A 15,991-nucleotide genomic window follows, 5' to 3' on the forward strand; every position below is an offset into this window, starting at 1 on the left:
TAGGACTTTTTCCCAGGGTGAGTCCTCTTGTGCACAGGGAGGGCCAAGTGCTGCCTGAAACTCTTCCAATACAAGCTGAACCTGCAGGGACTCCTGTCCACACAGGCAGCCTAGGACACAACTGCCTCTGGCATGTGCTCAAAGTTTCCTCCATGGGCACCTAACATGTGTGGTTTCTTTTCCACAGCAACGCTCTATTTTTTTATAGAGCTGGAAGGTATCCTGACACTCCTCACAACTGTTTAAAAAAAGATTTTATTCGGGGCGCCTGGGTGGCTCAGTGGGTTAAGCCGCTGCCTTCGGCTCAGGTCATGATCTCAGGGTCCTGGGATCGAGTCCCGCGTCGGGCTCTCTGCTCAGCAGGGAGCCTGCTTCCTCCTCTCTCTGACTGCCTCTCTGTCTACTTGTAATCTCTGTCTGTCAAATAAATAAATAAATAAAAATCTTAAAAAAAAAAAAAAGATTTTATTCATTTATTTGTCAGAGAGAGAGAATATAAGCAGGAGGATCAGCAGGCAGAGAGAGAAGCAGGTTCCCCGCTGAGCAAGGAGCCCCATGTGAGACTTGATCCCAGACCCTGGGATCATGACCTGAGCCAAAGGCAGACGCTTAAGTGACTGAGCCACCTAGGCATCCCCCCCTTCTCACAACTTTATTGCCTATAACCTCTCCCCATACTAGGAGATTCTAGTCTATTGACTATTCCCCAAAGGTCTATTGGGGAATGACCTTTTCTTAAAATTTTTTTACCTAGAAAAGTCTCCTCAGTAGCATCAGCGTCTTTGAAGGCAGAGCCCCGTGAGCTCTCTTTTCTGATGACCTCCCTTGTTACCGCCATGATGAACTGCAGCAGCTCTTTGAATATGCTCTGTGGTCACCGTCCTTGATCTGAAAGAAACCAAGATCACAAATGTCAACTCCGTTGACTTTCTAAGCTGAAAAAAAAAACAAAAGTATTGATGAAGTAGACAGAATTAACGGTTCAGTTCTCTACCCCTCCTTGTATATATACCCTTGGCCATATTTGTGGTTCTTCTCACTAAAGGCAGCATGGATGCCTCTTCCATGACTTTGGGTGTGGCCATGTGACTTGCTTTGGCCAACAGAATCTGAGTGGAGTTGCTAGTATGTTAGTTCTGAGCCTGGGCCTCAAGCCTGCAGGCATCTCTGCCATCACCATGAGATAAACTTGCCCTATGAGCCGTACAAGACAAATACAGCAGAGATGGACCCAACCTATAGCCTAGAACCCAGCCCAGCCCAGATTAGCCAATTCTTAGACTCATGAGAGAAAAAAGTGCTTACTGCTGTCGGTCAGGGAACTGTTGTAGCAGTTCATTACAGAGCAATAGCTGACTGACATAACTGCCAAATTAAGAGGAATAAAAGATGGGGTTTGAATTCTGGGGAGAAAATGAGAAAGAGAGAGAGGGAGAGGAGAGTCTATTCAGGAAAACCCAGAGGTCCAGAGCACTGGTCCAGTAATCCAAGAATAAGCATAAAGGTGTCTTCCAAAGTCTGGGATGTGGAGTGGAAGGGCCACGGTGAGGATGGAAAGTAAGACAGAATCCAGATAAGCAGCTTCAAGAATGGAATACCATCACTCTGCCATTCATTCTTCACAACTCTTCTTGGGGCTCTGATCTGTGCTAAGCACCAAGGATGCCCCGGCCTCAGGTCATAGAAAGGGTAAGACTCCGCTCTGCTCTAACAGCACAGACTCCTAATCTGGACAGAGAGGAAGGCCCTGAGGAAAGCTCCCGTCGACTTTCCAGGTCACCCCACACCTACTGTCAATCCAGGCTCGTTACTCCCTGGCACCTGGGTCTCCTCTGGCTGTTGCCCTCTCTCCCCTACCCTCAGAAGCCTCCCAGCAAGTATCCCCACACTCATACCAATGCCCCTTCATCCCATTACATGCTGAACTGTGTCCCACCCAAATTCGCACATTAACACCCTAAACCTAACGCCTGGTATATCCCAGAATGTGACTGTATTTAGAGACAGAACCTTTAAAGAGATAGCAAACATTAAACGAAGTCATATGGGTGGGCCCTAATGCAGTGACTGGGAGAGACACCAGGGGTGTGCTCAAGAGGAAAGGCCACATGATGACAGAGCAAGAATGTGGCCAAGGAGAGAAGCCTCAGGAGAAACCAACCCTGCCAACACTTTGATCCTGGACTTCCAGCTTCTAGAACTGTGAGAAAATAAGTGTCTATTGTGTAGGCCACCCAGTCTGTGGTATTTAGTTATGGCAGCTGTAGCAAACTAAAACACTCTCAGGCTCCTGGGCCAGCCTTGCTCTCCCCTTGGATGCTGCACTTCAACCCATCAAGCCTGTCTGTTCTGTCTTCAAAACAGACCTGTATCTGACCACTTAGCAATACTTCTACCTCTACCATCCTGATCCAACCTACCCTGCTCCCCGGGATTCCAGCAGCACTCACCTCTTAGGTCTCCCTGCCTCTACCTTCACCCCAGGAGACTTCCCCTATAACAGCCAGAGGAATCCTACAAAGAGCTAAATCAAAGCACAGTCCTCTGGCCAAAGGCTTCCCATGGCTCCCACCTCTCTCAGGGTAGACATCCAAGTCCACACATGGCCCATAAGCTCTGCCCCCACAGGCCTCCCGATTCCATCCCTATCCTTTGCTATGTCCTTCCCTCAATCCACTCCAGCTGGGCCTCCTTGCCTGTATCCGCCTCGGGCTCTTGGGATTAGCATTCCATCTACTGAAACACTCTGCCTCTTCCCTCTATTCAGGACTCAGCTAGGATGCCACCTACTCAGAAGCAGTTTTTGCATCTTTGATTACTGTCTGCCTTCCCAACAACGTCCACTCCATAGAGGCAGGCGGTGCCTGTCGTCTTCAATGCAGGTCCCATCTGGGATGGCACTGGCCCTTACTGCTCAGTGCACATCTGTGGAAGACACAAGGTGCTCATTCTGGCTGCAGGCAAAGTTCTGACAAGCAGAAGGGGCCATGATCACAGGCTGGGGTCAGTAAGCATGGGCCAGGCCAACCTCAAAGCCTCACCACACAGGCTAGGCCCCTACCCACCCTGTCCTCCGCCACCAGCCGGAGTCTCCTGCTCAGACTCTCCACAGAGGACATGTTCTCACATACAGTCACACATTCAGGCATCCACGCTATCACACAGTCACATCCGCGATCACAGTCACAGTCCCTGCACCATCACAGAGCAATTCTACACAGTCTGGGACCCTCCTGCTGTATCGGGCCCTCCTGGGTACCACCACCAGACACCCTCTCTCAATGTGACAGCCACAGCGTGCTGCAGGATTGTCACATATGGTGACTAACACAGAGAGCACACGCACAAGTTACACACACCAGAACTACCCACACACGTGGTCACAGCAAATGACACATTCACCCTAGACTGTGGGGCACCTACAGCCACAAAGGACAAACACGTGCGATCACCTGTATATGGTCACAAAAAGCAACACATGCTACACACGCAGACACCGCTCACGCCGAAACCGTCACCCCTCACCCCCACGCACCGTGCACGCTTCCACCTACCGCACAGCCCCTGGCCCAACTCTCCACTCACGTCCGCCACAATCCCACAGTGGGCCAGCCTTCTGCCCACTACCCGCCCGCACTGCAACTACCGTCGTACCCCCAGGGTGCGCAGGAGGGGACGCGGGGCTTTCTGGGGCTTGTAATCCAGGAGGACCGGAGGGCGGCTAACGGGCTGCAGAGCTTGAAACGCGAGACCCCTGAGCATTGTGGTTCCGCCCAGCCGGCGCGCCCACGGGACGGCGAGGCGCATTCTGGGAATTGTGGTCCCGGAGGGCGGGCGCGCTGCTGGACAGCGCGGCGCATTCTGGGAGTAGTGGTCCCCACCAGCGGGCGCCTCCCCGTGAGCTCCCGGAAGTGGCTCCCGCCGCGCGGGTGAGGTGAGTCTTGGGGCGGTCCGCTGGGGTCGCGGCGGGAGAGGAACCCTCCAGGCACCGAAGCCGCCAGCTCCTGCGGCGGCCTGGGCGAGGCGTGCGGGACCGACCCGAGCGCTGACCACAAGCGGCGCGACTGGAGGGCCGCGTGACGGCCGCCCCAGCCGAGTGTAGAACTCCCTGCCCGAGCGTGGCGCCAGCGGACGGGGATGCAGCCTGAGAGTGGGCTGCAGCGGCGCCACGCCGCGGGCGCGCGTTTCTGACGGGCCGCTAGCTGTGGTGTGTGGCAGGCGGGGCTGGGGGCTTGCGTTCCCGTGGGTGTTGTGAGCCGTCAGGCGTGGGAGCGTGGGGGTGTGGCTGCGGGGCTGGCGGCGTGGAGCGGGATAATGACGGGGTTCGCTGGGGCGTTGGCGCCGCTGTGAGGACATGCGGCTCCTGCCCTGACTGGGATTTGTAAAGTTTTTCTGGCGAGATAAACACAACACCAGGCAAAGTGGGTGCAAGGCAAGATTTATTAAAAACACTCCCCGGGGAAGTTTCAGGGCTCAGGGAGAAGGGGAGCCAGGAAAGTTGCGCCGGAGGAGGTGGGCACCCTCAGGGAGGTTCCGCGACTCTGAAAAGCAGAGTGGCGGAAGTCGCGCTCAAGACGGAGAGGAGGGGGCTTTTAAGGGGTCTCGAGGGGAACTCAGGGGTCTTTTGGCAAGTTTCCCTTATTTGGATATTTCGCATGCTCGTGGGGGTCCCATTGGTCCACTGGAGCCCGGGGCGGGGGTCTCAGATTCCTGCTTGGGCCTTTGTTCTCCTGTCCAAGTTCAGGTTTTGTGGCGGGAACTTTCACCATCTTAAGCAGCCCTTTCTGCCAGCCTAACGTTCCGACTTTTTGCTTAATATAATGGTGTCAGGGGCGTTGACTCAGTTCTGGCTACTTCCTGCTAAGGGGGGACGTCGTCATAGGGGTAGTCGGAAGTGGGCAGGCAAGAAGAGTAGGGCTGGAGGAGTTGAGTGACGGACACTCGGACAAGTTCTTGTAGGCGATCCTGCAAGTATCGGAAAAGACAGGGAGCAACTGAGACTAGAAGGAGGATTATGCATACAGGTCCTGCCAAAGGGAGCAGCCAGGTTACCCAGGTGTTAGGGGTCCAGGCCCCAGGAAGACGTGTCTGGCCTCCGTGCTTGGATCCGATCCCTGAGTTCTTTGGTCCTGGAGGTAACTATACCTGATAGTTTAACAAAGTAACAACATTCTTCATTTAAGTATGGGCAGATCCCCCCTTTTTCGGCGGTCAGGAGGTCTAAGGCCCATTGGTTCTGTAGAGCTAAGGCTGCCAGGCTGGTGACTTGCGTCTGTAGGGCTGTGAGGGAGTCAGCAATTCGTTCCATGTCATCATTCAGGGCTTGGGAGAGTTTGTAATAAAAGTCTATGGAAGTTCCTATCCCCGCTGTTCCAGTTGCCACCCCTGTGGCTATTCCTGCCCCTGTTATGAATGGGAGGAAGGCAGCCCTTCATCCACGGTGTTGGGGGAATAGGATGGATTGCAGCTGGGAGGACAGTGTTGGTGTGGGCCCTTGAGAGAGCTCAGAGGAGAGTGAGGTAAGGTAGATAGGATAAAAGAGGCGGGGAAATCGCTGGAAGGCTATGATTTATAAGAAAGGGCCAGCCGTATAGTAATTCGAATGGGCTTGAAAGGACCTCTTCCCCCTTCTCGGCCCCCTCCCCTTGCTTAAACAACCCTCTTTTGTTATAACGGCCCTACAGCTAAAAAAAGGCAACAGCATGTTGCAAAAGTGATAAGTAAACTTCTTAAGCCTCCTAGCCGCGTTCGCCTAGTCACGTAGGCAGGATGCATCTCTGCTCCTTGTCACGTAGGCAGGATGCATCTCTGCTCCTTGTCACGTAGGCAGGAGGCATCTCTGCTCCTAGTCACGTAGGCAGGATGCTCCTCTGTTGAGTAATAAGAACCTCGTATCCCCCTTCCCGCACGCGCCAAGTATGCCTTACATTCAAACCAGCCAATAAAAACCCTGTAACTATGCTTCTGCTTCTGTACAAACGCTTCCGCTTCCCGAGACCCCATAAAAAGGCCCTGAACAAAGGGCTGGCGCGCGAGTCTTCCTAAGACTTGATCGTCCGCAGGTACCTGTGTCAACTCAATAAACCTCGTGCTGTTTGCATCTGATCAGTGGACTCGGCTCGGTTTTTGGGTCCGGGGGTCTCCTCCTGAGAAGGGGTCCATTCCGGGGTGCTTGGGAGCCCCGGGGGGGGATCTTTCATTGGGGGCTCGTCCGGGATTCGAGACCCCCACCCAGGGACCACCGACCCACTGTCAGGAGGTAAGCTGGCCAGCGCTATATTCGTTGTGTTTGTGGTTTGTGGTTGTAGCCGGTTACTTGTAATCTTGCGTGGTGTCTAAGGTTGTGTCTGGATCTGTTATTTGTGATTTGGCGCAAGCGTTTGGTTTGGGGTTCGATCGGATCCATTTGTATTTGGCGGGGGCCAGAAGGAGCCGACGGGCTCGGACTTCTCCCTCGCAGCCCTGGAAGACGTTCCAGAGGCTTTTGTAGTCCCACCAGGTGGGACATTTGGGTCCTTCGGGACATCTATGCCCTGGGGCAGCAGGGCATTTGGAGCTCGACCGGTATCGGAGGGATACGCGGCCTTGGTTGGAGAGGGGGAATCCGGATCCCCTGGATCTCCGCTTGAGTTATTGCTTTCGGTTTTGCGCCGAAGCCGCGCAGCGCGTTTGTTTGTCTTGTGTCTGAGTCTAGTCTTTGTCTCTGTGATACTAACTTTTTTTGTTCTTGAAATTATGGGACAGACAGTGACTACCCCCTTAAGCCTGACCCTAAGCCACTGGAGCGACGTCAGGGACCGGGCAAACAACCAGTCGGTGGAAATACGGAAAAAGAAATGGGTCACCCTCTGTTCCTCCGAATGGCCCACCTTCAATGTAGGATGGCCACGCGATGGCACCTTTAACCTCGATATTATTTCTCAGGTGGAAGCCAAAGTTTTCAACCCCGGACCCCATGGACACCCCGATCAGGTGCCCTACATTGTCACCTGGAGGGCTCTAGCTTCAGACCCCCCACTTTGGGTCCAGCCCTTTGTTCCCCTTCCTAAACCCTGCTCTTCCCCTATCACCCCCACTGCCCCGCCTCCTCCACCCACTCCTACTTCCTCTTCTCTATACCCTGCTCTCACCCCGCTCCAAGACAAGTCCCCAAAACCCCCCAAGCCCGCTCCCGTTTTGCCTCCAGACACGGGGTCCCCTCTTATCGACCTGTTAACAGAAGAACCTCCTCCATACCCGGAGCCTGCAACAGAAGAGCGGGAGCCTAGTTCTCTGGCGTCACCCATTGCGGGGCGACTTAGGGATCGACGTGTGCAGCCTCCAAGCCAAGCCTCTCAGGCTTTCCCCTTGAGGGAGGGTCCAAATGGTCGGCCACAGTATTGGCCCTTTACCGCTTCTGACCTTTATAACTGGAAGCAACATAACCCCCCCTTCTCTAAGGACCCCGCCGCTCTAACTAACTTGATTGAATCTATTCTAGTTACCCATCAGCCCACTTGGGATGACTGTCAACAGCTGTTGCAGACTCTGCTGACCTCGGAAGAAAAGCAGAGAGTCCTCCTGGAAGCCCGAAAGAATGTACCAGGCGATGATGGGCGACCAACCCAGTTGCCCAATGAGATCGACACAGCCTTTCCCTTAACCCGCCCAAATTGGGATTTCGCCACACCTGCAGGTAGGGAGCACCTTCGTCTCTATCGCCAGTTGCTCATAGCGGGTCTCCGAGCAGCCGCGAGACGGCCCACTAATTTGGCTCAGGTTAAGCAAGTAATACAGGGGAAGGAAGAAACACCTTCTGCCTTCCTAGAAAGACTTAAAGAGGCTTATAGAATGTACACCCCGTATGACCCTGATGATGAAGGGCAAGCAACTAGTGTATCGATGTCCTTTATCTGGCAGTCAAGCCCTGACTGACATCAGGAGCAAATTACAGAGATTAGAAGGGCTACAGGGATATACATTGTCTGACTTATTAAAGGAGGCAGAAAAGGTGTTCAATAAGAGAGAAACTCCAGAAGAGAAGGAGGAGAGAATGTGGTTAAGAATGAAAGAGGCACAGGACGAGAGAGACAAGAAGCGGAGCAAGGAATTGACTAAGGTATTGGCCACCGTAGTTACTCAGGGACAGAACAGAGAGGGAGTCAGACTGGGAGAGCGAGAACGAAGAGGGACCAAACTAGACAAAGACCAGTGTGCCTATTGTAAGGAAAGAGGACACTGGGCACGGGAGTGTCCCAAGAACCCCAAAAGTCTCAAAGAACCTCCGATGCCCAAGCCACTGGCTTCCCTACTGACGTTGGAAGACTAGGGAAGTCGAGGCCAGGAGCCCCCCCCTGAGCCCAGGATAACTTTAAACGTCGGGGGGCAGCCAGTTACCTTCCTAGTAGACACTGGGGCCCAGCATTCAGTCCTAACCCAGACTCTAGGACCACTCAGCAATCGAACTGCTTGGGTACAAGGAGCAACCGGAGGAAAGAGCTATCGGTGGACCACGGAACGTAAGGTCCAGCTGGCTACCGGTAAGGTGACACATTCATTTCTACACGTACCAGATTGCCCCTACCCGTTACTGGGAAGAGACTTTCTAACCAAATTAAAGGCCCAAATCCACTTCAACCCGAAAGGGGCCCCAGTGGGGAACCCTTACAAGTACTAACCCTCCAGTTGGAAGAGGAATATAGACTATATGAACCTGAACAATCCTCAGAAATCCAAAATGACGCTTGGCTAAAAGAGTTCCCTACGGCCTGGGCGGAGACGGGGGGCATGGGTATGGCTCGTCAACAACCCCCTCTCGTAATCCAACTCAAGGCAACAGCCACCCCAGTGTCAATAAAGCAGTACCCAATGTCTCAGGGAGCACGCCAAGGCATCAGACCTCATATTAAGAGGCTTCTCGATCAAGGAATTTTAATTCCCTGCCGGTCACCTTGGAATACACCTCTGTTACCGGTTAAGAAACCCGGCACAGGAGATTACCGGCCAGTACAGGATCTAAGAGAAGTTAACAAAAGGGTCGAGGACATACATCCCTCCGTACCCAATCCATATAATCTACTGAGCACCCTGCCCCCTTCCCACGGATGGTATACGGTGCTAGATTTGAAAGATGCCTTTTTCTGCTTAAGACTACATCCAGTGAGCCAGCCACTCTTCGCCTTTGAATGGAGGGACCCAGATCTTGGGGTTTCAGGACAGTTGACTTGGACTCGGCTTCCCCAGGGTTTCAAAAACAGTCCTACTCTGTTTGATGAGGCGCTGCACAGAGACTTAGCTGATTTCCGAGTGCAGCATCCCTCGCTGGTACTTCTTCAATATGTGATGACCTCCTTTTGGCGGCTCACACCCAAGAAAGCTGTCTAAGTGGCACTAGAGCCCTCTTACAGACACTGGGACAATTAGGATACCGGGCCTCAGCTAAAAAGGCCCAAATATGCCAAAAACAAGTCACCTACTTGGGGTACCAGCTGAGGGAAGGACAGAGATGGCTCACTGAGGCACGAAAACAGACTATCCTCCGCATACCCACACCTACCACCCCACGACAGCTAAGGGAGTTTTTGGGAACTGCTGGATTTTGTCGCTTGTGGATCCCTGGGTTTGCAGAAATGGCAGCCCCCTTATACCCCCTCACTAAGCAAGGGGCCCAGTTCCATTGGGGCAAGGAGCAGCAACAGGCCTTTTTCAACATCAAAAAGGCTTTACTAGAATCCCCAGCCCTGGGACTCCCAGATGTGACTAAGGCTTTCGAACTGTTCATAGATGAAAAACAGGGCTGTGCCAAGGGAGTTCTAACCCAAAGACTAGGGCCTTGGAAACGCCCGGTGGCCTACCTGTCAAAGAAGTTAGACCCTGTGGCTGCTGGTTGGCCCCCCTGTCTACGAATGGTGGCTGCCATTGCCATCCTAGTCAAGGATGCAGGCAAGCTAACTTTGGGCCAATCACTTATCATCTTGGCCCCCCATGCGGTTGAAGCCTTAGTCAAGCAGCCCCCAGACAGGTGGCTCTCCAATGCCCGCCTGACTCATTATCAGGCCATGCTCCTGGACACTGATCGCGTACAATTCGGGCCTGTGGTGGCGCTCAACCCTGCCACCCTACTTCCCCTACCCGAGGCTATGGAACCACATGATTGCCTCCAGATCCTAGCTGAAGTCCATGGCACCCGAAAGGATCTAACGGACCAACCCCTCATGGGAGCGGACTACACCTGGTATACCGATGGCAGCAGCTTCCTGCACAATGGCGAGCGAAAAGCAGGAGCTGCAGTGACTAATGAAACAGAGGTAATCTGGTCCAAGAAGTTATCTCCTGGGACATCAGCTCAGCGGGCGGAACTCATCGCCCTGACTCAGGCCCTGCAGATGGCAGAAGGTAAGAAGCTGAACGTTTATACCGACAGCCGCTATGCCTTTGCTACGGCCCACATACATGGCGAAATCTATCGGAGGAGAGGGCTCCTCACCTCCGAGGGAAAAGAAATCAAAAATAAACCTGAAATACTGGCTCTGCTCAGAGCCTTGTTCCTGCCCCAAAAGTTGAGCATTATGCACTGCCCGGGTCACCAAAAGAATAATAGCCCGGTGGCAAGGGGAAACCAGCTGGCAGATCAAGCTGCTAAGGAAGCTGCCCTGGGAAAACAAAAAGAGACTGGGCCCATTCTCACCCTGGGCATAGGGCCCCCACAAGAAAATGATAAACCTATAGAGTACAGTTCTGAGGATCAGGAGCTGCTAAAGAAAATGGGGGCCACATGGGATCCACAAAAAGGGGCATATACCATGGACGAAAAGATTGTTATGCCCACTTCATATTCTTGCCACATAGTCCAATCCTTGCACTCACTGACCCATCTGAGCGAAAACAAAATAAAAACCCTCTTAAATAATGAGCACCAACCATATTTGTTACTAAGCCAAGACAAGGCGTTGCAATCCATAATTAAAAATTGCTTAGTCTGTGCACAAGTAAATACCGGAAAGGCTTATGCTGCCCCTGGAGTGCGCGTTCGAGGACATCGCCCTGGTATTCACTGGGAAATCGACTTCACGGAAGTAAAACCTGGACTTTATGGTTACAGATATTTGTTAGTTTTTGTAGACACTTTTTCAGGATGGGTAGAAGCCTTCCCCACCAAGCACGAGACCTCGAATGTGGTCACCAAGAAACTACTTGAAGAAATCTTCCCCAGGTATGGAATACCCCAAGTATTAGGCACCGACAATGGTCCAGCCTTCGTCTCCCAGGTAAGTCAGAAGGTGGCCAAATTATTGGGGATTAATTGGAAATTGCATTGTGCATACAGACCCCAGAGCTCAGGACAGGTAGAGAGAATGAATAGAACAATCAAGACTTTAACTAAATTAACGCTTGCAACTGGCTCTAGGGACTGGGTCCTCCTCCTGCCCCTGGCCCCATATAGGGCCAGGAATACCCCCGGGCCCCTAGGATTGACTCCCTTTGAAATATTATATGGGGCCCCACCCCCTATTGTAAACCTTTTTAATCCTATTGATCCTCATGTTTCTTCTCTTGCGGATCGAGCTACCCTACAAGCCCACCTCCAGGCACTCCAGATCGTTCAAAAAGAAGTTTGGAGGCCACTGGCTGCAGCTTACCGGGAGCAGCTAGAAAATCCAACTGTGCCACATCAATTCCAGATCGGCGACTCTGTCTGGGTCCGCAGGCATCAGGTCAAAAGCCTTGAGCCCCGATGGAAGGGACCCTACACCGTTCTCTTGACCACCCCGACGGCGTTAAATAAAGGTCGACGGCATCGCAGCTTGGATCCATGCCTCCCATGTAAAGCCAGCTCCTCCGGAATCAAGTGACCCGGCAAAACCCGACCTCAAGGAAAAATGGAAAGTTCAGCGCACTCAAAATCCGCTAAAGATAAGACTCGTGCGATCCTAGCACTGACTATTCTTGCTCTGGGTATTTCGTGTTCCCAAGGGTCCCCTCACTCGGTAAAACAGCTCACTTGGCAGATCTTGTCGCAAACAGGGGAGGTGGTCTGGGAAACCTCCCAACAACATACCCCCTACACCTGGTGGCCATCCCTCACCCCTGACTTTTGCCAGCTAGCGGCAGGACTTGATACCTGGGACATCCCAGATAAAAGCCACAGCGACTTAAATGTTAGCAACTTACCCTGCCCAACAATGCGCGACTACGGGTGTGCTTGTCCCAATGCTCGCTGTGAATTAGCCCACCATGATTTCTATGTCTGCCCTAGGGACGGCAGGAGTCGGGCCCAGGCCTACAAATGTGGAGGGTATCAGGAATATTTTTGTGCTGCATGGGGTTGCGAAACCACTGGAGATGCCTACTGGAACCCTTCCTCATCATGGGATCTCATAATAGTTAAGCGGGGGTTCGAGAAAACATGGCGCCGGGGCAAAAATATGGCCTTTAGTTCTGTTTGCCCTGCCGGGGACACCGGAGGGCCAATGGCAGCTGGATTATCACTACCATTATCCATAACCTTTACTGAACCGGGAAAACGGTTTTTAGACTGGACTTCTGGTCGCACTTGGGGTCTGCGATGGTATCTAAGTAGTGGTAAAAATAGGGGAGTTATCTTCAAAATTAAATTAAAAATTCAAAACCCACGGATCCGCCCGGTGGGTCCTAACTTAGTACTCCCCGCCCAGAGGGCGCCCAGCTCTCCCCAGTCAAAAACCAGCTCTCCCCAGCCAAAAGTCCTCAGACCAGCAGTTAGTAGTACAAGAGCTCCCGGGTCAACGGTCAGCGGCACACTAGTCCCTACAACCCCCACAGCTGTGCAAACCAGAGAGACCCCAGAAATACCCGGGACAGGAGATAAGCTCATTAACCTAGTGAAAGGAGCCTATCAGGCTCTCAATCTCTCTAGCCCTGAGAGGGCAAGCAATTGCTGGCTATGTCTTAATCCAAGCCCTCCATACTATGAGGGCATAGCCCTCTCTGCTAATTACGCTAACTCTACCACACCCAGCCCTATGTGTCTTGCCCAAGACCATAGCTTAACCCTCTCACAAGTTTCAGGAGCAGGGCTATGTATAGGCACCCCGCCTCTTCATATTAAAAAAACACTCTGTAATTCGACCCATAAAATATGGGCTAGCTCCTATTATTTGATCCCACCCAATGGAACCTATTGGGCATGTAACACAGGCTTAACCCCTTGTGTATCTGCTGCTGTCTTAAACCAGACTACTGATTATTGTGTGTTAGTTCAACTATGGCCTCGAATAACCTACCACTCAGATGATTTAGTTCTTAGCTACCATGAATGGAGTGATCTCAGCCGAGTAAGGCGTGAACCTGCCACCCTAGTCACCCTAGCTATGTTACTGGGGGTAGGAGGCATTGCCGCCGGAATCGGTACCGGGGCAACCGCCCTGGTCCGAACAGACCAATACCTACTTCTACATCATGCTATGAATGAAGACCTTAGGGCCTTAGAACAGTCAGTACGGGCCCTCAAGGAATCTCTAACCTCCCTGTCAGAAGTGGTGCTACAAAACAGAAGAGGCCTAGACCTACTGTTCCTAAAAGAGGGTGGCCTTTGTGCTGCTCTCAGAGAAGAATGCTGTTTTTTTGCCGACCAGACTGGAGTAGTAACTGAAACGTTAGACAAATTAAAGGAAAGGCTAGATAAGCGTAAAAAAGACTTTGAATCCCAACAGTCTTGGTATGAAGGAACTTGGAATCGTTCACCCTGGTTTACTTCCCTAATAACCTCCCTAATAGGGCCCCTAATACTCTTAATGTTAATTCTAACCTTCGGGCCATGCATCATTAACAGATTAATCCAATTCGTAAAAGATAGACTGTCACTTGTCCAAGCCGTGGTATTAACCCAACAATACCATGCTATAGGACAGCAAAATACTAGTCCCCCGTAAGAATTTACCCTGTAAAGTAAAAGATTTTACTCAGGCCAAAAAGAAAATGGGGGAATGAAAGGACCTCTTCCCCCTTCTCGGCCCCCTCCCCTTGCTTAAACAACCCTCTTTTGTTATAACGGCCCTACAGCTAAAAAAAGGCAACAGCATGTTGCAAAAGTGATAAGTAAACTTCTTAAGCCTCCTAGCCGCGTTCGCCTAGTCACGTAGGCAGGATGCATCTCTGCTCCTTGTCACGTAGGCAGGATGCATCTCTGCTCCTTGTCACGTAGGCAGGAGGCATCTCTGCTCCTAGTCACGTAGGCAGGATGCTCCTCTGTTGAGTAATAAGAACCTCGTATCCCCCTTCCCGCGCGCGCCAAGTATGCCTTACATTCAAACCAGCCAATAAAAACCCTGTAACTATGCTTCTGCTTCTGTACAAACGCTTCCGCTTCCCGAGACCCCATAAAAAGGCCCTGAACAAAGGGCTGGCGCGCGAGTCTTCCTAAGACTTGATCGCCCGCAGGTACCTGTGTCAACTCAATAAACCTCGTGCTGTTTGCATCTGATCAGTGGACTCGGCTCGGTTTTTGGGTCCGGGGGTCTCCTCCTGAGAAGGGGTCCATTCCGGGGTGCTTGGAGCCCCGGGGGGGGATCTTTCAGGCTTAAGCCCAAAGGCCCACGGGGCATAGCCCAGAGTCTGGTGTGGGCCAGGAAAGACGGGTCTCTAGGGCAAGTTTGGTGAGTTGGGCTTTGAGCAGCCCATTGGCCTTTTCTACCTTACCTGATGACTGAGGGTGGTATGGGATGTGAAGTTTCCAGGTTATGTTGAGGCTCTCAGCTACCTGTTGGGTTACACTGGAGATGAAGGCGTGTCCGTTGTCTGACTGGAGGGTCCAGGGCAATCCGAACCTCAGGATGATGTGCTCAATGAGTAGTGTAGCCACCACGTCCACTGTTTCCCGAGCCGTGGGGTAAGCCTCGATCCAGCCTGTGAATGTATCAACCAAGGTTAATAGGTAGCGAAAGGTTTTATGGCGAGGCATGTGAGTGAAGTCCAGTTGCCAGTCTTCCCTCGACTGATGACCTCAGAGCTGATGGTTAGGCCCTGGTCTGCGGATTCCTCCTTGTGAATTCACAGAGGAACAGTTTTTGCAAGCCTTGTGGACAACTTCAATTACCTTAGATAAGGAAGGATGATAGAACAATGGCTGAAGAAATTGGTGGAGAGCCTTTGGGCCAATATGGAGTGATCGGTGGTTGTCAGTAATTAAGGTGTGCGCCAGATTGCCTGGCAGGGCAATCCTGTCCTAAATGTAGTTCCATCCCTTATCTCCAATCTTTCCTCCCCATGCCTGGAGGGCTTGTGTTTCCTTTGTAGAGTAGGCAGGAATAAGGGTGGGGGGGGGGGGGTTGAAAGGGGAGGTAGAGAGAGAGATATGCGGGTTTTCTAGGAATAGCTGATGGAATAGCTGGAGACGAGAAGTCAGATGGGCCAGGGATCAGGGGCTAAGGAGGTCTGTGAGTCGGTGGGGAGAGTAGACCGTGATGGGCTGCCCTAAGGTAAGTTTGAGGGCCTCCTTCATAAGAGAAGCGGCTGCCGCTAGGGCCCTGAAGCAGTGACATCCAGTTGCTTGGGCAGGTAGGCTATAGCCCTATGCTTAGGCCCCACCAGTTGTGTTAGGAGGCCGGTGGCCGAGCCGGAGCGCTCATCAGTGTAGAGATGGATTGGTTTAGAGAGATCGGGTAGGGCTAAAACTGGCCCGGTGGTAAGGCGGTCCCCTAGTTTAGAGAATCTCGAAGTGGGATCAGTTAGGGGACCCTGGGGGGTCTCTTTAGCCGCCTGGTACAGAGGATGGGCCAGGATAGAGAAATTTGGAATCCAGTGTCTGAAGAACCTGAAAGACCCCCTTTCTCTTTCTCCTTACAGAAGGCGAAATTAAGTAACTTGTTACCTCCATAACTAGATAACGGCAAGCACGCATCCTGTGCAAACAGGATGCCCTCCATAACTAGATAACGGCAAGCACGTATCCTGTGCAAACAGGATGCCTGTGATCACCCGGTCTGTCAAGAAGGAAGACAAATGAGGAACAGGGACCTTCCGGAGTGATAATAAG

General features: G+C 52.3%; 1 long non-coding RNA gene across 1 annotated transcript; it reads left to right on the plus strand.

Moving 5' to 3' along the window:
- The first annotated feature begins 4,240 nt into the window (after positions 1 to 4,240).
- On the plus strand, positions 4,241 to 14,736 carry LOC116579443. Its single transcript, XR_004281258.1, has 3 exons — positions 4,241 to 4,251; positions 13,671 to 13,675; positions 14,668 to 14,736. It is a non-coding gene; the product is annotated as an uncharacterized LOC116579443 (long non-coding RNA).
- Positions 14,737 to 15,991: the final 1,255 nt, after the last annotated feature.

Source organism: Mustela erminea, chromosome 19, assembly GCF_009829155.1.
Source record: "Mustela erminea isolate mMusErm1 chromosome 19, mMusErm1.Pri, whole genome shotgun sequence".
Classification (NCBI taxonomy): domain Eukaryota; kingdom Metazoa; phylum Chordata; class Mammalia; order Carnivora; family Mustelidae; genus Mustela; species Mustela erminea.